Source organism: Eptesicus fuscus, chromosome 8 (assembly GCF_027574615.1).
Source record: "Eptesicus fuscus isolate TK198812 chromosome 8, DD_ASM_mEF_20220401, whole genome shotgun sequence".
Taxonomy (NCBI): domain Eukaryota; kingdom Metazoa; phylum Chordata; class Mammalia; order Chiroptera; family Vespertilionidae; genus Eptesicus; species Eptesicus fuscus.
Genome location: NC_072480.1, coordinates 2,571,327 through 2,594,311, shown reverse-complemented (window position 1 = coordinate 2,594,311; position 22,985 = coordinate 2,571,327). Strand labels below are relative to the sequence as shown.

General features: G+C 38.1%; 1 long non-coding RNA gene and 1 other non-coding gene across 2 annotated transcripts; both read right to left on the bottom strand.

Annotated features, from left to right (window-relative positions):
• Positions 1 to 835: 835 nt before the first annotated feature.
• On the bottom strand, positions 836 to 10,334 carry LOC129150137 (uncharacterized). Its single transcript, XR_008556868.1, has 3 exons — positions 10,301 to 10,334; positions 6,963 to 7,150; positions 836 to 2,399 (listed from the first exon to the last, which is right to left on the bottom strand). It is a non-coding gene; the product is annotated as an uncharacterized LOC129150137 (long non-coding RNA).
• A 2,402-nt stretch (positions 10,335 to 12,736) lies between these two features.
• On the bottom strand, positions 12,737 to 22,645 carry LOC103302205 (ubiquitin fold modifier 1). Its single transcript, XR_008556867.1, has 5 exons — positions 22,598 to 22,645; positions 22,450 to 22,526; positions 16,970 to 17,027; positions 15,625 to 15,720; positions 12,737 to 12,774 (listed from the first exon to the last, which is right to left on the bottom strand). It is a non-coding gene; the product is annotated as a ubiquitin fold modifier 1 (transcript).
• Positions 22,646 to 22,985: the final 340 nt, after the last annotated feature.

Here is a 22,985-nt window from a genome sequence, read left to right as displayed (position 1 = left end):
ACTGTGGAGAACAGTATGGAGCTTCCTCAAAAAACTGAAAATGGAACTCCCATTTGACCCAGTAATCCCACTCCTGGGAATATATCCGAAGAAACTAGAAACACCAATCAGTAAGGATATATGCACGCCTATGTTCATAGCAGCACAATTCACCATAGCTAAGATTTGGAAACAGCCTAGGTGCCCGTCAGCAGATGACTGGATCAGAAAACTGTGGTACATCTACACAATGGAATACTATGCTGCCATAAAAAAGAAGGAATTCTCATCATTTGCAGCAACCTGGATGGAATTGGAGAACATTATGTTAAGTGAAATAAGTCAGTCAATGAAAGAAAAATACCACATGATCTCACTCATTTATGGGTAATAAAGAACATTATAAACTTGAACAAAAAGATAGATACAGAGACAGTAAAGCATCAAACAGACTGTCAAATTACAGGGGGAAAGTTAGGGAGAGGTGGGGAGATAAGAGATCAATCAAAGGACTTGTATGCATGCATATAAGCATAACCAATGGATGCAAAACTCTGGGGGGTGAGGGCATATATGGGAGGGGGGGTGGGGAGAGGTAATGGTAAAATATGTACACATATAATACCTTAATAAAAAAAATTGGAAAAAAAACCAAAAACCCATTATTGACCTCATATTAGGTATCCATGTGTGTGTGTTTTTTGTGCTATCTTTTTTAGTAAGAAAGATGTTAATAGTGATTATTTCTTTATAAGACTTTAGGTGTAAGGCTCAAAGTGCCACATGTATCCCTCCCACATACCAAGAAAACAAAACAAAAAGTGATTTAATAATTCAACAAATTTATTTTTAGGCATTTGTAATACTAGGTCAGCCAAACTGACAATGTTGTATAAAACAGTCCAGCAGATAATACAAATTTATCACAGCAGTCACAAAGGATTAAAACCCTTGTGACTCACTCATTTATTCATTGTCTCTTACATTTCATTACTACTTAATTTACACATTTAAGGAGAAGTTTAAAAGCCCAGTTCCTTTCATGTTTATCTAGAAAATAAGAGAAGCTAGCATTTCCATTAATGACATCAAAATGTTTGTGGCACTGATGACAAATATCATATAGTTTATTTCTAAAACAGCTCATCAATTTTAAATTGTGCACTTAAGAATTAATTTATTAAATGCAGTGTTCCTTGTTCAAATAAATATTGACATAATGTATCACCACAATATGCTCTCAATAACAGCTTCTATATTGCTAACAACTTTTGCCAGAAAATCAGAGATTTATGACCAAAACTAGCTCTCTGCAGCTGTCTGTCAACCTCAGCCAGTGGATATGATAAAATCATATCCTCTATATAGCAAAGCAGATTATAGAGACATAAACCTACTTTTCAACTGTTTGCAATTATTTGTTGCTATAAATTCGTATGTGTGTATTTACTAAAAGAGTCTATAAGTGTGTTTATGGAGATTATTGAATGTCAAATTTCTCAAGCAAAGTGAGATCATAAAAATGTTCAATAATAAGTTTGAGTACCTTTCAATATAATTCTAGGAAAATGATGGGAAATGGGTATTGATTTACTGGGTGGACTTTATAATCATATATACCCAGGAGCAAATTTCATAACTTTGGATACATTAACTTAAATTTTGGCTTCCTTAACAGTAAAAAGTTAGCACTAGCATTTTATAAAGAATTAAATAATGTATGTCAAGTACTTAGTACTGTGCCAAGCACATTAAAAAAATGGTGTGCTGTGAATCTTCACTTCTATATAATTATTACTTTGGTAGATTTTGCTGCTTTGATATGAATACAGTTTAGGGAGCCCAGGTAAAGGGATTTTATTCATAATTCATGTCCAGTATTTAGCAATCCATGATATAGCTAATAATTCATATATTTGTTTAAAAAATGGGAAGATGCTTTCATTTTTAAAAGTGATTAATTCATTTCTGAGACAGATTAAGTCCCCTGATATAAGAAATGGTGAGGAATATGAGTATATTGGATAATCAAATAATTGTGGCTAAAGAAGTTATTACATTTGAGTCACAAATAGTTGCAACTTTCAAATCTTTCATTCTTTTAAGTAGTCTTTTAGTTATAAAGTACCTACTATCTACTTTGGGCAAAACAGTTTGGAAATTTTAATGCTTTTATAAAATTCAGTTTCAATCAGAGATAAACATTATGATTCTTTATTTAACAATTGCTATAATGAAGGAATGTACAAAATACAACTGTTACTTAGATAGTTGAATACCCAACTTCTTGAGAGGAAAGGCCCAATGGCTTTTCAACTTGAAGAATGAGTGTTAGGTTCCCAGGCAGAGGAGTAAAAAAAGTAAAGTCATGAAGGCATTAGAACATGGCACATTGAGAAACTATTTCTTGATCGGGGTAGCTGCAGTATGAATTGGAAAGGAAAATTTAAGAGTAGTTATAACAAATGACTCTGAACAAAATCTAGTTCATGTAAAGTATAAACTTTTATTCAGTAGGATGTCAACCAGTTAAACTACATATTCATATTTCCATGCTCATTACAATAGTGCAAAAGAAGAAACAGACTAGAGGCTTTGATAATAGCACATACCAGAAGATGAGGGTTTAAATTACAATTAAGATGGCTGAGATATATTTTTGTAAAATAAATCAATATAATTTTGTGATTCATTTGCTATGGTTAGAGCAAGGAAAGAAATGAGTTTCAAATATCTGGCTTAGGCAATTTGGAGGATGAAGATAACAGACTGGATAGACTGAGCCTTTTGAAAATGTTTATTTCAATTAATGGTTTAATTAAATAGCCTGGTTTAAATAATTTATCAATCTCCAGCATTAACTCTCAGAGAGCAGTTCTAGAATTTCTGTATTACAGGGGCTTATAGGTAGTATGGTTGGAAAAACAGGTTACTGGGGGACTAATCTTTGTAGTTACATCAGCAAGATTCTGATCAAAAATCAAATTGTCTGATGGGGCTGATAAATATAGGGTCATAGTCCTATTTTCATTATGCCATTCTATGTAATAAGGCCAGAATCATAATTATCTTCATTTGACTGGTTTTTACTTAATTTCTTATAATTTTATCATATTTATACCTTGTATTAAGAATATTTATGATCATTCCACATATATTCAGTACTCTGAAATGTGAATTTAAGCTTTATACATTTCTTTTATATTTTTAAATGTATTATTTAATACAGAGTTAGTATGTTGTAAAAAATGATACTGAAAACGTCTCCCGGTATGAAGACTTCAAAGAATCAGATTTCAAATCTCAATCTCTTAAAGCCTCTTTTTCCTTCTGTAAAATGGGGGTAAAAATGTGGAATTACTGTGAAAAATAAGTAAAAGTATCAAAATACTGGACACATAGATGTTCAATAATTTTTTTTGGATGAATTGCATATACAATTCATATCTAAACAAAACTTCATACATATATGAATTATATACATAAATTATATACATACATAAACCACATATATATGCTCAAATACCTCCTATATAATAAAAGGGTAATATGCAAATAAACCAAAAGGTGGAACAACTGGTTGCTATGACATGCACTGACCACTAGGGGCCAGATGCTCAATGCAGGAGCTGTTCCCTGGTGGTCAATGGGCTCCCACAGGGGGAGCGCTGCCCAGCCACAAGCTGGGCTGATGGCTGGCAAATGCAGTGGTGGTGGCGGGAGCCTCTCCCGCCTCCGCTGCAGAGCTAAGGATGTACAACTCACGGCTTAGGCTCCCTCAAGTCATCAGTCGAACACCCTCTGAGGGCTCCCAGACTGCTAAAGGGTGCAGGCTAGGCTGAGGGACCCTGCCCCTCCTCCCCACCAGTGCACGGATGTCGTGCACTCGGCTTCTAGTACATATACGTTATAATTTATGTATATAATTTTGTTTTATAAATATATTTGGGAACATTAAATTATTTAACTTAGAATTGCTCCATTAAAGTATATTAATGCTGCCAAGTCACAAATATGTAAAGGTTCTTAGGTAAAAGACATATTTTTAATCTTAATTTGGGGAAAGGGAGGCTTAAACAGGACTGTTTCTTCCCATTGAGTTTTCTTTAAAATAATTATTTTTTAAAAACAAAACATCCAATAAGTATTAGCCCTGAAGCACTGTAAAAGGAGGCTTCACTATCAGTTAGTAAAACAGACTGTTAAGTAGCATTTTCGCACTTAGCTACTAGACAACAAAGAATTGGAATGTGTACTTTCCAAGATTCTACAACATATTCTAGTTATTTTCTTTGACTCCTTAGACTTCAATTTGTTCACCTATAAAGTAAAAAAGTTTATCCAGCTACAGAGAAGAGCTCACCAGAATGGATTTTTGAATCAGAACTTTAGGGGTAGTTTCCATAAATCTGTATTTTTAATTCCCCAAGTTCCTCTCATAATCACCCAGGCTTGGGACAACTAGCCAAAACAATTACTATAACCTCTCCCCTTGCTCCTCCCAAACATAGGACTGGCATTTGGAAATATATGCTCATTCTATGACCTATGGCCATTAATCACTTTTGTCTATTATTTTTCTTCATTCCTTATGCACTGGCTTAATATGTGTACTAATTAAAAGCTTTAGCTTGGCCAGTGTGGCTCACTGGTTGAGCGTCAACCTATGAACCAGGAGATCCATGGTTCCATTTCCGGGTTGTGGCCTCGATCCCAAGTAGGAGGTGTGCAGGATGCAGCCAATCGATGATTCTCTCTCGTCTTTGATGTTTCTCTCTCTCTCCCTTTTCCTTCCTCTCTGAAATCAATAAAAATACATTTAAAATTTTCTACTAATAAAATAAAAATAGAAAATATACTTTATGGTATAACAAATTGTTTTCATGAAATATTATGTGCCAATAATGCATTTAAACAAAATACTTCAAAACATGCTGCACAAAGAACTTACTGATTACATTTATTTAATAACAAAATGTCTAATTAAGAAAATGTTTTTAAGAACTTACAATAAAATTTTCAAAACCCAAAAACAAAAATATTAAACAAATTACTTTATAGTAGAGGATATCATAAACTTATTTATGTAATACAGCAGGCAGACTTTGTGCTAGAAACAAAGGATGGGATCTAAATTAAACAAAAAATTCAAAGAATGGGTATTCATAAATTTCTGGTTAATAGAGGCTTAATATTGTTAAGGAGCAGGGGATATTTAAGCATCAAATTTTATTTATGAAAATAAATACTTTCTCAAACATCAGAAGTATACTTCTCTGCTTCAGAAAATATTTTTTCCCTTTTATAAATCAGAATCCCACTGTTCATTTATCAGATATATAAATAGTATCTGGTTAATTTCTTAAACTTAACTACCAATGTCACCCTTTAGATGCTGATTCTGTTACATTTCCTTATGTTTTTCTCCCAATGAAATGAGGGTCTTAGAGATATTTTATTTATGAATAATTCACCAAGTATTTATTGAAAGCCTACTACATTTCCAGGTCTAGAAAGAGCAAGACAAACACAAGGCCTGCTCCAGAGAGCTCACCATCTAAAATACAGCAAATTGAGCACTGGTTCTGAATCACTATGAGCCTTCATTTCATTTTTAAAGATTTGAATAGATACTGATTTCTGCTGTAAGGGAAAATAAAAACATTCCTTATGTATATCATTCTTTAGATTCTCATAAAGGGAATTTTCAAATCTGTATATTGAAAGGGCCTATAATTTGCTTTTTCCAATTGCCTTCTGCTACTTATGACAATCTCTAGTATCCCCTTTTGTTCTCCCAACACAACACAGCCTCTGCGCTTCTGCCTATCCAGCTAGCTTTTCTGATGACTCAGTTGCGACAGCTTTCTGTTCCCCTTCACTGTTGTCTTTTGCTACCTGGGCCTACCCATCTTCCCTTTCTTGGCTTCTTATTCACTTGATTAATCTTAACACTTCCTTAAATGTTGGTCCTTCAGTGAGTATAATTAATCATTATTTCCACTAGCATTTTCTGACCTTTGTTGTGAATTTCAGATCTTCTTTACAACAGTCTCTTGCTCAATGTGGTTTCCAAATATCCCCAGAAAGACAATGTTTCTTGAAAATTCCTGTTTTAAAGTCTATATTAAAAGAGACTGATAAAGGAATGCATTACTCAGCAAAAGATGCTTCTACTTTATTTTCAATTCTTAACATTACAAGAATTGGATTCTGCAGGATCATAGTTAAAACTCTTTGGTGAGGGCTATCAATTTTACACATAGGGGTTAGGTAAAAAAATTCACATTTTGGCATTTTGGCTCTCTGATATTAAATTAAAATTTATATAAATACATGAAGCTTGAAACTTAAAAAATACCTACATGTAAGAAGTTAAGACATTTAAGTATTCATTGATATGTCTATATCCTTTATTATAAACAGTATATGATTAAGAATTCAACTATTTTTAAAAAATATATACTTTATTGATTTTTTTACAGAGAGGAAGAGAGAGGGAGAGAGAGTTAGAAACATCGATGAGAGAGAAACATCGATCAGCTGCCTCCTGCACACCTCCTATTGGGGATGTGCCCGCAACCAAGGTACATGCCCTTGACCAGAATAGAACCTGGGACCTTTCAGTCCGCAGGCCAATGCTCTATTCACTGAGCCAAACCGGTTAGGGCTCAACTATTTTTGAGTCTACAAATAAGATCCTTGAAGTAATCTGCCCTGTATAATCCACAAGCCTTTTAAAATTTTACCTTAAAGACAAATAAAAAGATTCAATAAGTTTAATCTTCCAAATGTTCTCAGAAAGAAATATCCTCCAGTAATAAAACACAGCTGGATATTCCATTTACCCCAAATGAACCAGCAGTGTGTGCTGTGAGGTAGCAATGAAAGACTAAGATCTTCTGTAAAAATGATACCCTCAATGCATAAGCATTCTCTCTTCATATGAAGTGTGAGAACAACAAGAAGGGACAGTGAGTTACCTTTCATTATTTCATCAATTATTGGTGTTTTCACAGTATTTTAAATGCCTGATGTCAGTTTTACAACAGCAATGCCCAATATTTATTTTGAAAGGTAATTCTATCTTTAAGTAGAGGATATTAACAACTTCCAACACGATCTCTAGGAATAATTCGCAGTTCTGAACCATGCTTTAGGAAAACATTTCCTATACAAACAAACAAAACATAAAGTTAGGTGTTTAAAAAACAGGTTATCATAACATTCCAACAATTATTATATAAAATAAACAAAGCATTGTAAAAAACAAACAAAAAATAATAAAGCACTGTAAAGTAAGTAGATACAACAACACAAGCAATCAGAAACTAATTTCATGCTTTTAAAGCCTTGTTGCTATTTCACTCACATCTTTAGGACCTAACCATATGTCTGAAAATTTTAAATATGAACATTAGCCACAAAAATGTTAACTAATACACTCAGCAAACCACAATGTAAATCAATTTAACCATCAATACTTGCTTTAGTACACGATAAAATACCTAAGGACAAAAAATAATGAATCTAAATTCCACAAGTGACAAAAGTTTAGAAACCCTGACCTATTTTGGTTCAATTAAATGATGAGATTTACTTTGTGTCCCATAAAGTACACCTTTCATCTTTTAAAGGAATACAACTGGTAACATATTACAGTAAGCAATAATTCAAATTAACATAAATTGAACATTTCTAGAGTAAGAAAACAAAACCTTTAAACCTAAATTTAAAGGCTTTTATGCTATAAAAAGCCTCATGATTTTCAATGAATAATCTTTCCAATTTAATAAAATTTATAATATACCTACAACTGATTTAAATTTTAAAAAATTACAATTACAATTTTAAATCCTTCTTCATTTTTACATGGCCAAATTTCAATCCCAAGATCTATGAGAACAATGTGATTTTGTTATAAGACAGAAGTACTTTAGAATATAATTTAAACAAAAATACTACTCAAGATTGAGGTTCATTATATTAAAGCATGCTTAACTTCAAAAGACTATAATTAGATAACATAAGCCAAAAAAAGGGTACATTTTAAAAAAAATACAAAACTGCCTGTTAAAAAGTTGAAGATGACCCTGCTTGCCCTAGCCAGTTTGGCTCAGAGGACAGAGCATCGATGTGTGGACTGAGGGGTCCCAGGTTTGATTACGGTTAAGGGCTCAATCCCTGGTGGGGGGCGTGCAGGAGGCAGCCGATCAATGATTCTCTCATCATTGATGTTTCTCTCTCCCTCTCCCTTTCTCTCTAAAATCAATAATAATAATAATAATAATAATAATAATAATAATAATCCTATCTAATAAAAGAGTAATATGCAAATTAAACACTCAGCTATACTCACAAGCCATGCCCACCAGCCAATCAGGAGCGAGTATGAAAATAACCCAACCAAGATGGCTGCGAACAGGAAGCTTGGGTTGCCCCCGGCAATGGAGGAAGCCAAGCTTTCCGCACACCCTGGCCAGCCAAGGCCTCCATTCAAGGCTACAAAGTTTCAATTATAGAAGATAAATAAATCCCCCCAAAAATGGCTGCAGCCACAGAGCGAACAGGAGGCTTGGGTTTCCCCGGTGATGGAGGAAGCCAAGCTTTCCGCACACCCTGGCCAGCCAAGGCCTCCATTCAAGGCTACAAAGTTTCAATTATAGAAGATAAATAAATCCCAACAAAAATGGCTGCAGCCACAGAGCGAACAGGAGGCTTGGGTTTCCCCGGTGATGGAGGAAGCCAAGCTTTCCGCACACCCTGGCCAGCCAAGGCCTCCACTCAAGGCTACAAAGTTTCAATTGTAGAAGATAAATAAATCCCAACAAAAATGGCTCCAGCCACAGAGCAAGCAGGAGTCTTGGCTCCACTCAAGGCTACAAAGTTTCAATTATAGAAGACAAATAAATCCCAGACACCAGGGCCTCCACTTGGGTCACAGGGGGGCATGGCTGGCCTGAAAACCTCCACAGGCTGCCCCATGCTCCAAGGGAACTCCCACCCTGATCCGGGACACCCTTCAGGGCAAACCAGCTGGCCCCCACCGGGCACCAGGCCTCTATCCTATCTAATAAAAGAGTAATATGCAAAATGACCATCACTCCAACACACAAGATGGCTGCCCCCATGAGGTCCAAGATGGCTGCCCCCATGTGGACACAAGATGGTCATCACAAGATGGCCAGCAGGGGAGGGAAGTTGAGAGGGACCAGGCCTACAAGGGAGGGCAGTTGGGGGCAATCAAGCCTGCAGGAGAGGGCAGTTAGGGGTGACCAGGCTGGCAGAGGAGGGAAGTTGTGCGGGACCAGGCCAGCAGGGAAGGACAGTTGGGGGGGACACAGGCCTGCAGGGGAGAGCGGTTGGGGGCAACACAGGCCTGCAGGGGAGGGCAGTTGAGGGGGGACCAGGCCAGCAGGGGAGGGCAGTTAGGGGTGACCAGGCCTGCAGGGGAGAGCAGTTGAGGGGGGACCAGGCCAGCAGGGGAGGGCAGTTAGAGGTGACCAGGCCTGTAGGGGAGGGCAGTTCGGGGAAATCAGGCTGGCAGGGGAGCAGTTAGGCATCAATCAGGCTGGCAGGGGAGTGGTTAGGGGGTGATCAGGCTGGCAGGCAGAAGCGGTTAGGTGTAATCAGGAAGGCAGGCAGGCGAGCAATTGGGAGCCAGCAGTCCTGGATTGTGAGAGGGATGTCCGACTGCCCATTTAGGCCCGATTCTACTGGGATCGGGCCTAAATGGGCAGTCAGACATCCCTCGAGGGGTCCCAGATTGGAGAAGGTGCAGGCTGGGCTGAGGGACAACACATACCCCCATGCACGAATTTTGTGCACCGGGCCTCTAGTAATAATAATAAAGATGACCCTGCTTTCTTGTTAGGACACCAATATATAGCACTGTATCATGTTAAATTTGAACCTCTGAGTGTGGACTAAGCCCTCTGAAATTTAAATGACCATACCTCTTTAAAATAATAGCACTTATTGAATGCTCACTATGGATAAGGCAATCTTTTAAGCACTTTACATGTACTACCTCACAACCACCTTATGAGGTAGGTCAAAACCATTATTCCAATAAGAGTACAACTTACCTTTAGAATTTTTATGAGTGTTAATATCTTTAATGCTTATTAGTCAGGGTTTCCCTTAGTCAATAGCATAACTAATACACATAATGAAACAAATTATTATTCAGATCCATAGGTGAAGACTGGCATATAATCCCTAAAAGAACATCTATGATCCTGGTAAAATCCTATCCAGTCCAATCAACTGACATATATAGCTCCACCCACATCTCCATGAATTTTAGATAGATACTTACCAGCAGTCTGTGCAGGATTTATTCCTATTCCATCTAGAAAATAAATGATAAAATCATCTAAATTATTTCTAAAGCTAAAATGGTTCAATAGTAATAAGAGACTGGCCAAAATAGTGCTGCTGTGTATATAGGCAAAAGCCAAACAATTAAAATAATAATAATAATAATAATAATAATAATAAAAAATAAGTATATATATATATGTAAGTATATATATATATATATATACATATATATATATATATGTATGTATATATATATATTGATTGCAGAGAGGAAGGGAGAGAGAGAGAGAGAGATAAAAACTATAATGATGAGAATCATGGATCGGCTGCCTCTTGCATGCCCCCTACTGTGGATCAAGCCTACAACTCGGGCATTTGCCCTGACCGGGGAATCGAACCGTGACCTCCTGGTTCATAGGTCGAAGCTCAAACAATGAGCCACGCCTGCTGGGCAAGCCAAACAATTTAAATCCAAAAACATGAATGACAATCTTTCGGATAAATTATCTATTGAAATCTATTACTATTGTGCATTCACACACAGTGCTAGATTAAACAAGAGTATCTGTCAATGCAATGATCCTGATAAGGTCTACAAACATAATTTTTTTTTATTCTGTTATGCTATATAAAGTGAAAAATACACCTCAGGTATGTCATTAATCACTTAGTTATTGCTCTGAGGCTTACAAATGTTAAGGCCACAAGAGCCCATAAACTTATCTAATTCAAGTTCCACTGACACGTGATAAAAGTTTACAAAGCACCTATGAATCTAAAACTTTGTAGAAAGTAGGCTAGCTTTCTTCTAACTGGAGAAACACTTCAATGTGACAGTATACAGAATGTTTTAGAATGAGAAATTTTGACATATATAAACTAAATCACACTACTGTCCATTAACTCTTTGCACTCGCTTGCTTTTTTCTCGAGCTGCTACCAATGCTAACTGTGTCGAGTCACACTCGATATCCAAGTGCAAAAGGTTAAACCCATTTTCACAGCCTATCCTAATTGCACAGAAAACCACTCACTAGCACCTTCAAATATTATGGTGTATTCCTGAAAAATAGTTAAGCCCTCACTGCTATCTTTACTCCTCATCTTATATCAGTATTTTCTCATAGAACTAGTTTCATCAAACTTAATTATTAGTAGTGTTTTAAGATATTCAGAATTTAAATTATATATCTAATTGGACAAAATCCTCATAATTGCAAGCATATAAAAAATAAATTTCATCAGGAAAGCAACTACAAGGTACAGCAATGGTATATTCCTGCTTAACTACCTAAATTTTAAAAGCACCCTAATATATAAAAACCCTGGGTCGTAACGACCAGTAACGACCGAGGCTCAACCAACTGTAAGTCAGTCCTGCAGTCAGGCGCAGTGCCCCAGCACTGACTGCTGAGGGGGCTGCAAATCAGGGCCAGAGAGAGGCCTGAAGAGAGAAGCAGGGACTGATCCGTTGCCTCTGAGGCAGCTTTTGATCAGCATTTGCCTCTCTCTTTCTGAGTCTGGCCAGCAGCTGAACCTCCCTTTCTCTTCAAGCCTCCATTGGGGCTGCTGATCAGCCCCACCTTTCTGATCAGGCCCCGTTGATAGGCCCAGAGATGCTGACTGGCATAGGAACCGACCAATCAGAACCAAATGTGGGTGCTGTGAAGAACCAATGGCTGTCTAAGAGGTGGAGCTTTTGACGCTGACTGGCATAGAAACAGACCAATCAGAACCAAATTGGCCAGCAGAGGAGGGCAATTAGGGGCGAGATCACGCCTGCAGGGGAGGGCAGTTGGGGGCGAGATCAAGCTGGCAGGGGAGGGCCATTGGGGGTGAGATCAGGCCGGCAGGGGAGGGCAGTTAGGGGCGATCAGGCAGGCAGGCAGAGGCAGTTGGGGCAACCAGGCTGGCAGGGGAGGGCAGTTAGGGGTGATCAGGCTGGCAGGCAGGTGAGCAGTTAGGAGCCAGCAGTCCCAGACAGCGAGAGGGATGTCCAACTGCCGGTTTAGATCGGGCCTAAACCAGCAGTCGGAAATCCCCCAAGGGGTCCCTAATTTGAGAGGGTGCAGGCTGGGCTGAGGGATCGGCCCCACCTCAGTGCACGAATTTTGTGCACCGGGCCTCTAGTTTATCAATAGCTTATTTTGAAAAAAAACACCTTGGTAAATAAAGTTATTTCCAGTAATAATCTGGCAAGAAGTGATCAGGATATAAGATATTACAAAATGATATCCTATATCAAAAAGCATAAAGAATCTGAAAACAGCTAGCTATGAACAATAACCTTGACTTAGTATTTATAATTATGTATTTCATTCATGTTGATATCAAGTTTGGGATTTTTGCATTCAAGTTAAATTAATTTGACTTCTTTTAAATAATTTCTATAGTTGTAAGGTAATACATAATTTTTAAATGAATTCTTACCTTGGTAATAATTGCACTTGTGGCTGCAGAAACTTTAAACTAAAGGGGAGAAAAAGAAAATGATTTTTATACATACACATACTCTGTAAAAGATGAATAGTTGAACAAGATTAGTGTACAGATAATTCTAAAATGTGACTTTTCTTTCAGGATTAAGTCACATCATAAAATAAAAGGCTACTGTAATTTGCTTTGTTTGTTTAAAACATTATTGCTCTCTAAATACTACATTTCATTCTATTTAGAATACCATGAACCTTATTTTACTCACTGCAAAAACAAAACAAAAATTCACTGTCAATGAATCTATGACTCAATGTTTACTGTTTCAGACTTAGACATGTTGCTTTCTTTCATAAACAAAAATAAAAGCAAAATGATTGCTTAGAATATTCCTAAAATTTCTTTGTAGAAATAGTAAGTTCAAATAAATGCTCTATAGTGTTTAATGGGAGGCCAACCAAGGCTTATAGTCCTTCTTCAAATTCTCCTTTCATGTTTTGCTGACTTAAATCTCACACAATGGCAACACTCTAATTATACCACCAGGAAATAATAACTAAGTTCAAGTGTTGCAGGTGATATCAAGTTAATTATGTGACTGCCACATGGCTAACAGTGACAGTAAGATTCCAATGATCTAAATCAATGAAATGTTGTAAGAAACTTGTAGCCAAAGTTAGAATTCTTCTCAATGCTCTAAAGACCAGCAGTTGTCTTCATAATTCATTAATTTTTCCAACAAGTATTTATATGCCCTCCTATGCTATGGACAAGTTTGTAGATATTATAGTTGAGTTTGTTGTAACCAAGTAAGTTTGGAAAACACTACATTATATTGATATTCTTTTCAAAATTTTCAAGAATGTGCTAATACTTTAACTCCAAGTTAAAATATACTTTAACTTGAAGAAGAAAATAGTGAATGAAGTATTTCCCATACTTTTTGGCCACTGATCCCAGTTTTTCATGTAATTGATTTCTTTTTCTTTTTGGTGGTTCTAGTTCTTTAGGAAAAATAATCTGGGAAACACTGTTCTAGCTATTTATAATGGTCACATATGCATAATTGAGGAAAACAACGGAAAGCTTATTTTAACTTATGAAAGGAGGAATCCCATTTTAAAATAAGAATGGAATTATGCATAAAACAATTGTTATAGGATTATGTACCTAATAAAAAATTTTACTGTTTATATATATTCTTAGGTGTAAATGTCCTTTTATAGATTTAAGAATTTTAAATAAACCTAATTTAAAATAACTTCAAAAATTACTAAGAGGTTGGACTACTTAGTAAAACTTTGATCAAATACCCAAATTAATTATAGGATATGTCAGATTTCCAAAACCTGAATATTACAGTTTCTCGTTACCCTATTGAGTGTGTCTTATTCTTAGACTAGAGGCCTGGTGCACGAAATTAGTGTGTGTGGGGGGGGGGACAGTGTCCCTTAGCCCAGCCTGCACCCTCTCCAACCTGGGACCCCTCGAGGGATGTCTGACTGCCCGTTTAGGCCCGATCCCAGTGGCTCCCAACTGCTCGCCTGCCTTCCTTCCTGATTGCCCCGAACCGCTTCTGCCTGCCAGCCAGATCACCCCCTAACCACTCCCCTGCCAGCCTGATTGATGCCTAACTGCTCCCCTGCCAGCCTGTTTGCCCCTAACTGCCCTCCCCTGCAGGCCTGGTCACCCCTAACTGCTCTTCCTTGCAGGCCTGGTCCCTCCCAACTGCCCTCCCCTGCTGGCCATCTTGTGTCCACATGGGGGCAGGATCTTTGACCACATGGGGGCAGCCATCTTGTGTGTTAGAGTGATGGTCAATTTGCACATTACTCTTTTATTAGATAAGATAGAGGCCTGGTGCACGCCCCTGGTGGGGGCTGGCTGGTTTGCCCTGAAGGGTGTCCCAGATCAGGGTGGGGGTTCCCTTGGGGCGTGGTGCAGCCTCAGCGAGGGGCCTGTGATGGTTTGCAGGCTGGCCACACCCCCTGGCGACCCAAGCGGAGGTTCTGGTATCTGGGATTTATCTTCTACAATTGAAACTTTGTAGTCTGGAGCGAAGCCAAGCCTCCTGCTTTCTCCGTGGAGGCAGCCATTTCTGTTGGTATTTATTTATCTTCTATAATTGAAATTTTGTAGCCTTAAGCGGAGGCCTGGGCTGGCCAGGGTGTGTGGAAAGCTTGGCTTCCTCCATCACTGGGGAAACCCAAGCCTCCCTTCTGCTCGCTCAGTGGCCACAGCCATCTTGGTTGGGGTTAATTTGCATACTCACTCTTGATTTGATGGTGGGCATGGCTGGTTGTGTAGGGAAGCGATGGTTAATTTGCATATTACTCTTTTATTAGATAGGATTATGTCCATGTTAAGATAAAATAGGTATTTTAGTCACATCCATATAGTGGCAACATATTTTACGAACATTAAAAATCAAAAGCGAACAGCTGATACCATTTTCCTTTTTCCAGCATCTAGAAGAAACAGGAAAGCTAAAATTCGGGGAAGCATCACTAGTAAAGTAAAATATATTTACTACTACTTTTGTCCCAAATTACTGACAAGTTTCCTCATGGATGCAAACTATATTTTATATTTCTCAGTTTTCATTTATTTTCTTCCTGATTTCATAAGTTTTATAACTTACAATGTGAAAAGGCTCTTCTCAGGCTTGGACAACTCACTAATTAAATTAACCCAGTCATGCAGTGGGAATTTTATTATGTTTTTATTAAAAGAACTTTACTAGGGATTTAAATCCACAGACTGTGGTTTGTCAAGTCAAGTCTTGTTCCTATTGAAATATTCTACAATGTCATCTTGTGAAAGGCCTTCTCACTGTTAACTGAAAGTCATAACTTTTCTAAATGTATAAGACCCATGATTCAATACATGTGGTTGGGTGAAGTTATTAATTTTCCACTGCGTATTTGTTAGGATGTTCTTATCCTCACACTAAACGACCAGGATGACATCAGTGTCTTTGCCCTATAAAAAACACATTATAAAACAATTATAAAATAGAAAAATAAATGTCATTATTATAAATAATTATATTCTATAAGTAATAATAAAATAATTAAATATTATTATTTGTTATAACAAATAAATCATTGCAAATTTATAGCAAAATAAATTATTGTAAATTATTAAGTTAGAATCTGTGGAATCTGCTATATCCCAGGCCAGGTATATTTCTTACAAGTTATCTGTACAGCAAAAAATAATGATGATGCTATATTCAGATTTATTTTCCATTTCTTTTAACTTATTCTTTCTACATGAAGAATAGATCAAATCTGACTATAAAACATGTACTACCATTTTTCAGTTTAATTCTGAATGAGTGATAAATGATGTTAGTGGTCCCTGACAATAGTATGAGGAGCTGTGAGTGCTGATGAGTTGTTTATTTTCCATTAATCACTTTAAATAAGGATTATGATTATAGATTAAGCTGCTTTCTTATTTAACTAAAATTATTTTCCATAATTATAATTTTGTTCTGAAGATTATGAACCAAAATTTAGATTTGAGTTACTCTGTACCAGTATAGCACTTTTAACTTCACATACGTCCTTTTACAGATTAAGAAATTTGAGGAAGAGAAACTGAGAAGCTTGCCTATGTCAAACAGATAGTGAATGACACATTTACAATAGGAATCTTAAGTCTCCAAGTCATATTTGGGTGCCATTTCTACCCAAGCTACTCTTCTCCATGGCATGTCCAAAGAGTTGCTTTATAGATTTCTCTAATGATAATTTTGAATAGAAATTTTTCTCAAAAAACAGAAAACCAAAATATTTTTTAAAAAACTAGACACTTTTAAAAACAATTTTTACTGACAGTCCACATAGACAAAAATTTTGAAAAATGACAGATATTTTAAAAATTATAATCCTAGAAAAGTAGTAAAAATGAATATATACACTAAAGTGATAAGTTGCTGCTTAAAAATTTTTACATATAATTGAATCTTTTCAATTTTAATAAAAATTTCCCTTATAATTCTCAATGGCTACATTGGATATGTCAATTTAAACTCATTCTTCTTATATCTGTCAGTAAGTCTTAACTTTCATTCTACTTATATCTGTACTTAACTTTTTGATAGCATTAACCTAGTAATAAACCCACAGAGAAGTGGTGGGTTAAAAGTGCATGCAAAATAAAGATTTTTGACATACACTGTCAATCTGTATTCTATACAGATTGTTCCAATTTCTACACTTACCTCTTCTGCCGCAAACTTTAAGACTGCTGTGAAAGGTGTACTTTCAGGAACACTGAGTCTAAAAGAAAAATTAAAAATAATTTTTTTAAAAGCTGTTTTTTAAAGTTCTTTGTTCCTCATATCAGCAATTTTAGCAGACCTAAACAAATCTGTCTTTTGAGTCTAAAGATTTTTATTGCACACTACATCATGAACTCTAAAAAAACAACAACAAATAATTAGGCTTAAATTAGATTCTGCCCATAGCTGTACTTGAATATGAACACCTACATAGGAGAAGATTTATACATTTTGAATACTTCGATACAAATAGGTCTAGGATATGGAATGCTGCTTGTTTCCAGAGATGGATTTCAAAAAGTTGAATCTCTCCTTAGTATTCAGTCCACACACATTTTTACTTAATGCAGGAATTCATTTTCATTACAAGAAAAGGCTACCTGGGAAGCATCACCAGATCATAAATATTTTCATAATCCTTTCTGTGCACTTTTAATAATCAAGTCTAAAAGAGTAGACCAAGTTGATGAAAATGAGTATGTTTACTATGGCAAAATGTAAAGTCATTTCCCACAAAACTCTTATACATCCTCAGATCAAGGGCTTAATACAATCTGAAATAACATTTGGAGAGTGATGTATGATTTTGTTACTGACTTGTACAGTGTCAAGTGTATTACAGATTGCTGATAAGTGATCTGTGAATTTTCCAATTTAAATACTTTAAAAAAACTGATATTATACCCTTAAAAAACACTTAAAAACACAGAAGGTAACAAAAAAATAAAAATATAATATCCTTAAGGTTAAATAAGTTACAATCATTAAAGACAGAAAAACAGATTCTTTTTCACAGCAGGAAAAAGAGACTTACAAGCTAACATTTCCCTTTGAAACTTCTCTATCTGTAACCACTATATTATTCTTTAATGTTTTAATACCAACTTCCATTATGTAACATTTTCACATATAAATATCATGTCTTAGTGTACAAATTGAATAGAAAAATCATTATATCTGACACAGTGCATTATAATGACTTCAGTATGTGTGAATAGAGTTTGGCTGCCCCAACTCCTCTAAAATCCAACTAAAAAGTGAAAATAGTTATCATTGTTTTTACCTTTCTTTACTTTTCTGGGGGGCAGGGGAGGAGGAAAGAAAAAAAATTCTAAAGAGTAGGCACTGTTTAAAAATTATCTAGTAAGTTGGCAATATGATAGTTTACAAAGTAAGGAACAGAAGTGCAAGTATTTTTGCATTACATTCATAGTTTAGTTCCTGAGATTCATCCTCAAAAGGACAAGTTCTAAAATCTTAGGGTTTCGATTCCCTTTTGAAATGGAGACTGGAAACGTCTTTGTAACTAGATTTCATATTGATATTCATTAAAATAAACTTCCACTTATGTAGTTGGGACTATGCAAAAACAATGCAATAAAACAGAAAATACTTTTTAATGTATGTTCTATGCGGCAGAAAATTACTGAGGAACTCAGAGTTACTGTGACACCATAGACTTTACCTAGATTTGAATTTGTGTTTGCCAGTAGCATCATTTTGTAACATGGCAGTTACACGTTATACTGGTGTTTTGAAAAAAGGGGAAGGAGGGGCGCACTACTGTGTATATTAAAGTGAATTTTAAAAATAAATCAAAGGTAAATCTGGTTTTTAAAAAATGTATATTTCATATAAAGAGAACTATGACACAACTTAAGTGCTGTCATAAAGAATAAGAATAAAGTTTCTATAGGAAATGAAAGAAGGACGAGATGAATTCCCTAGACAATTATAGAAATTTGCAGAGGTAAATTTTATTTTTAAAGAGTATTGTTTGGCCCTAGCCAGTTTGGCTCACTGGATAGAGCATCGGCCTGGGGACTGAAGGGTCCCAGGTTCGATTCCGTCAAGGGCATGTACCTTGGTTATAGGCACATCCCCAGTAGGGGGTGTGCAGGAGGCAGCTGATCAATGCTTCTCTCTCATCTATGTTTCTAACTCTCTATCCTTCTCCCTTCCTCTCTGTAAAGATCAATAAAATATATTTTTTTAAAAAAGAGTATTGTTTGTCAGGAAGTGGACTGCATTCCTGTCAAAGAAAAGAACATGTGTAAAAAGCAGGGAGAGTTAAAAAGACTTGCTTTTCAATTTAGGAATAGGTTGGCTGATGCTTTGTTAAATGATGATGGTAGTAAGAGGGGAGAAGAGGTGGGAAGTAAGTCTGGAAAGATTGGAATCAGACTAAAAGAGGCAAATGTTGTTTTTAATTCATCCTTTATTTAAAAGAGAATAAAGGATGTTTGATTTCAACATTTCTATAACCTAGTAATGACACCAACAGTGACTGTATCAACAAACAAAAACACTGAAAACTCTGATATTGCCCAGAATAAATTTAGAACTGAAACATCTTTCATAGAATTCAACTATTAGTAATGTTAGAAACTCAAAAGGAAGTTTTTCTATCAAAGTATGTTTATAAGTTAAAGAATGTTTTCCCACAAACCTTAAAGGAGTTGCTTTTACTAATACTAGTTACAATTTACTTTGAATAGAAAACAGGATAACTACCTTTACATACACAGGTACATATATTATGCATACTTTATTCACACAAACACAACTACACACACTAAACAATAGGTATGCCTATTACATTCATTCAGTCACCCATAATTGAACTGGTACAATGTTCCAGCCACTCTTACAGATACCGATGCTGTCCTGCCCTATCCTCTTCTCTCTCCATCCTTCTCAGAATTTCTTTTACAAAGCCTATTTATATATTTATGAGAATAATCCAGTATAAAGGGAGAAATCAAAGATGAAGAGAGGGTGATCTTTAGACTCTGCTTTAATCTTGAGAAGACTGAAACAAGTAAGATGCAGAGCCCAAGTGGTACCACTGGCTTTTCATAAGTAAAGTCATGCTGATGGCTTCTAATCCAACAGGACTGTAGACAGAAATTACAGGTTTACACATATAGTAATAGCTTTATAGATGTGATGGAAAAAAAAGAGAATTTTCCTCTGATGACTTGAAAGAAACGAGGAAAGGAATTGTAGGAAGCATGAAAATACATTTTAAAAAATCCTTTCAGAGAATAAAGAGGAAAATATGCAAACTTGGAAAATGTAGCAGAGTGTTGGCTACTATTGAGCATAGTTATTAATTTTATGTCAAACTCATCAGTCTAATTGTGTAATTTTTTCCAGGAACATTCAGGTCTATACAGAAAAGTTCAGAATTGGTGTTTCACTAAGTGCTTGGAGTGAAATATACTGGAGTTTGAGGGTGGGGGTAATCAGAGTTGAGGGTGTTTGCAAGACAGTGACTTTAAGCTGGATAAGAAGTTGGGTAAGGTAGGGGGAAGAGGAAAAATTTAAAATGAAGTCTCATCAATGAATGAAAAGAAACATTTTAAAGAAGAAATATTAGCGTAAATCAGATGTAAAAAGACAATGTGGTTAACCATAAGAGTGTTTAAAAATGACATTTTATAGGTGGAGTAATTACTTAAGATTAGGCAAAGAGATTCATTTGGAGATAAAACAATCGAGAAAGAGAAAGGCTAGGAGATTACATGGGTCCCAGAGAGCTAAATGAGACTGATAACAGCTGTTATAATTCAATTAGGTAGGCCACAACAATAATTACTTATCCTATCTAATAAAAGAATAATATGCAAATTAACCATCACTCTGCTACAACCCACAAGCCACGCCCAACAGCCAATCAGGAGTGAGTATGCAAATTAACCCAACCAAGATGGCTGTGGCCACAGAGCTAGCAGGAGGCTTTCCACACACCCTGGCAGGCCCAGGCCTCCACTCAAGGTTACAAAGTTTCAATTATAGAAGATAAATAAATCCCCCCAAAAATGGTGGCAGCCATGGAGCTGGAGAGAGCAGGAGGCTTGAGTTGCCCCCGGCAATGGAGGAAGCCAAGCTCTAGCAGCCCTGGCCTGCCTTGGCCTCCACTCAAGGCTACAAAGTTTCAATTATAGAAGATAAATAAATCCCAACAAAAATGGCTTTGGCCACGGAGCAAGCAGGAGGCTTGGCTCCGCACAAGGCTACAAAGTTTCAATTATAGAAGACAAATAAATCCCAGATACCAGGGCCCCCGCTTGGGTCGCCAGGGGGCGTGGCCAGCCTGCAAACCACCACAGGCCCCTCGCCCAGGCTGCCCCACGCCCCAAGGGAACCCCCACCCTGATCCGGGACACCCTTCAGGGCAAACCAGCCGGCCCCTACCCGTGCAGCAGGCCTCTATCCTATCTAATAAAAGAGTAATGTGCAAATTGACTATCACTTCAACACACAAGATGGCTGCCCCCATGTGGACACAAGATGGCCGCCACAAGATGGCCATCAGGGGAGGGCAGTTGGGAGGGACCAGGCCTGTAAGGGAGGGCAGTTGGGGGCGATCAAGCCTGCAGGGGAGGTCAGTTAGGGGTGACCAGGCCAGCAGAGAGGGAAGTTGGGGGCAAACAGGCTGGCAGGGGAGAAGTTAGACATCAATCAGGCTGGCATGGGAGTGGTTAGGGGGTGATCAGGCTGGCAGGCAGAAGCGGTTAGGGGCAATCAGGAAGGCAGGCAGGCGAGCAGTTGGGAGCCAGCAGTCCTGGATTGTGAGAGGGATATCCAACTGCCCATTTAGGCCTGATCCTACTGGAATCGGGCCTAAACGGGCAGTCGGACATCCCTCGAAGGGTCCCAGATTGGAGAGGGTGCAGGCTGGCCTGAGGGACACCCACCCCGTGCACGAATTTCGTGCACCAGGCCTCTAGTTAACTAATAAACATTTATTATACATAAAATCCTATTGAAGACCTGTTCTTTGCTATATTTTATACGGCTTCCAGCTGCAATGACCGCAATAAGCTTACCTGCAATCATATAAAGGTCTGAAGTATCCGGGTTAGAAGGTCCAGATTAGACCCATGCTAACTGCTAAAGGATAAGCAAAGGCCCCGCAAGAATAAAGTGCCCTATTTCTGTATTTCCCATTTCTACTAATCACTCTTTTCTAAACCCCAACATTAGGATATGATTTAAGGCTCAGTACTTTGTGATGCCCCAGTCGTGTGTTCCTCGTACACAACAAGAATCAGAAGCCTGAAAGGAACAAACGTTTAAGTAATTTCGGAATCTGGAGTGCTAACGCTGGTCGAAGTGGTGAAAGGCCTTTCTGACCTGGAGCCGACAGGGCCTGCCGGGGATCCCAGCAATCCCGGAGCCCTGTGCAGCCCGCAAAGTCCTCCCCGGCCGCCACCACCGAGTGAGTTCCGGGCCGCAAGGTTCCGGGCACACACCCAGCCGGGGAGCTGACACCTAGAGGAGCCCGGGAAGCCTCCTCTCCTTCACGGTGGGAAGCGGGAGGCGCCGGGAGGTGCGGGGAGGGCGCGGGGAGGGAAAGGAAAGGAGGTGGGCTGCGGGCGTGGACCCACTCCATCCAGCCCGGACCCACTCACCACCGCAGGGAGCCGCTCACACTTTGTAGGGCAGCCGCGGGTCGGACGTCAGCGTGATCTTAAAGGAAACCTGGGACCTGAGGAGGAGCGGAAGAGAGTTAGGGGGGCAGTGGCGTCGGGACCGGGGAGGGTGAAGGCAAACACGTACCCGGTGAGCCCGGCCTGGACGAGGACGCCCACTTCCGCCGTCCCCTGGGCTCCGCACTCCGGGCCCTGCCCCAGGCACGGCCGGAAAAGCCGGCCGCGGGCGCTCTTCCGGGCGGAGACTCCCAATTACAAACGCCTGCTGACCTCGCTCTTACTATCTGAAAAGGCGTGTGGATGATGGGAAGTTAATAGTTTTACAAATGCTCTCATTTGCTGCCGTGTTTCTTCTGTCGGCTCACACCCGGGAGTAGGACTTTGGTCTCAGCGGCCTCTGGGGGAAGTGTGTGCCTCGGGGGCGGCGGGGGGCCGGGCGGCGGGGGTCCCCCCCCCCCCAAGGAGCGCAGATGCCCTCGGGGCTGAAAAGTTAAGTGGAGTCTCACCGACTTGAG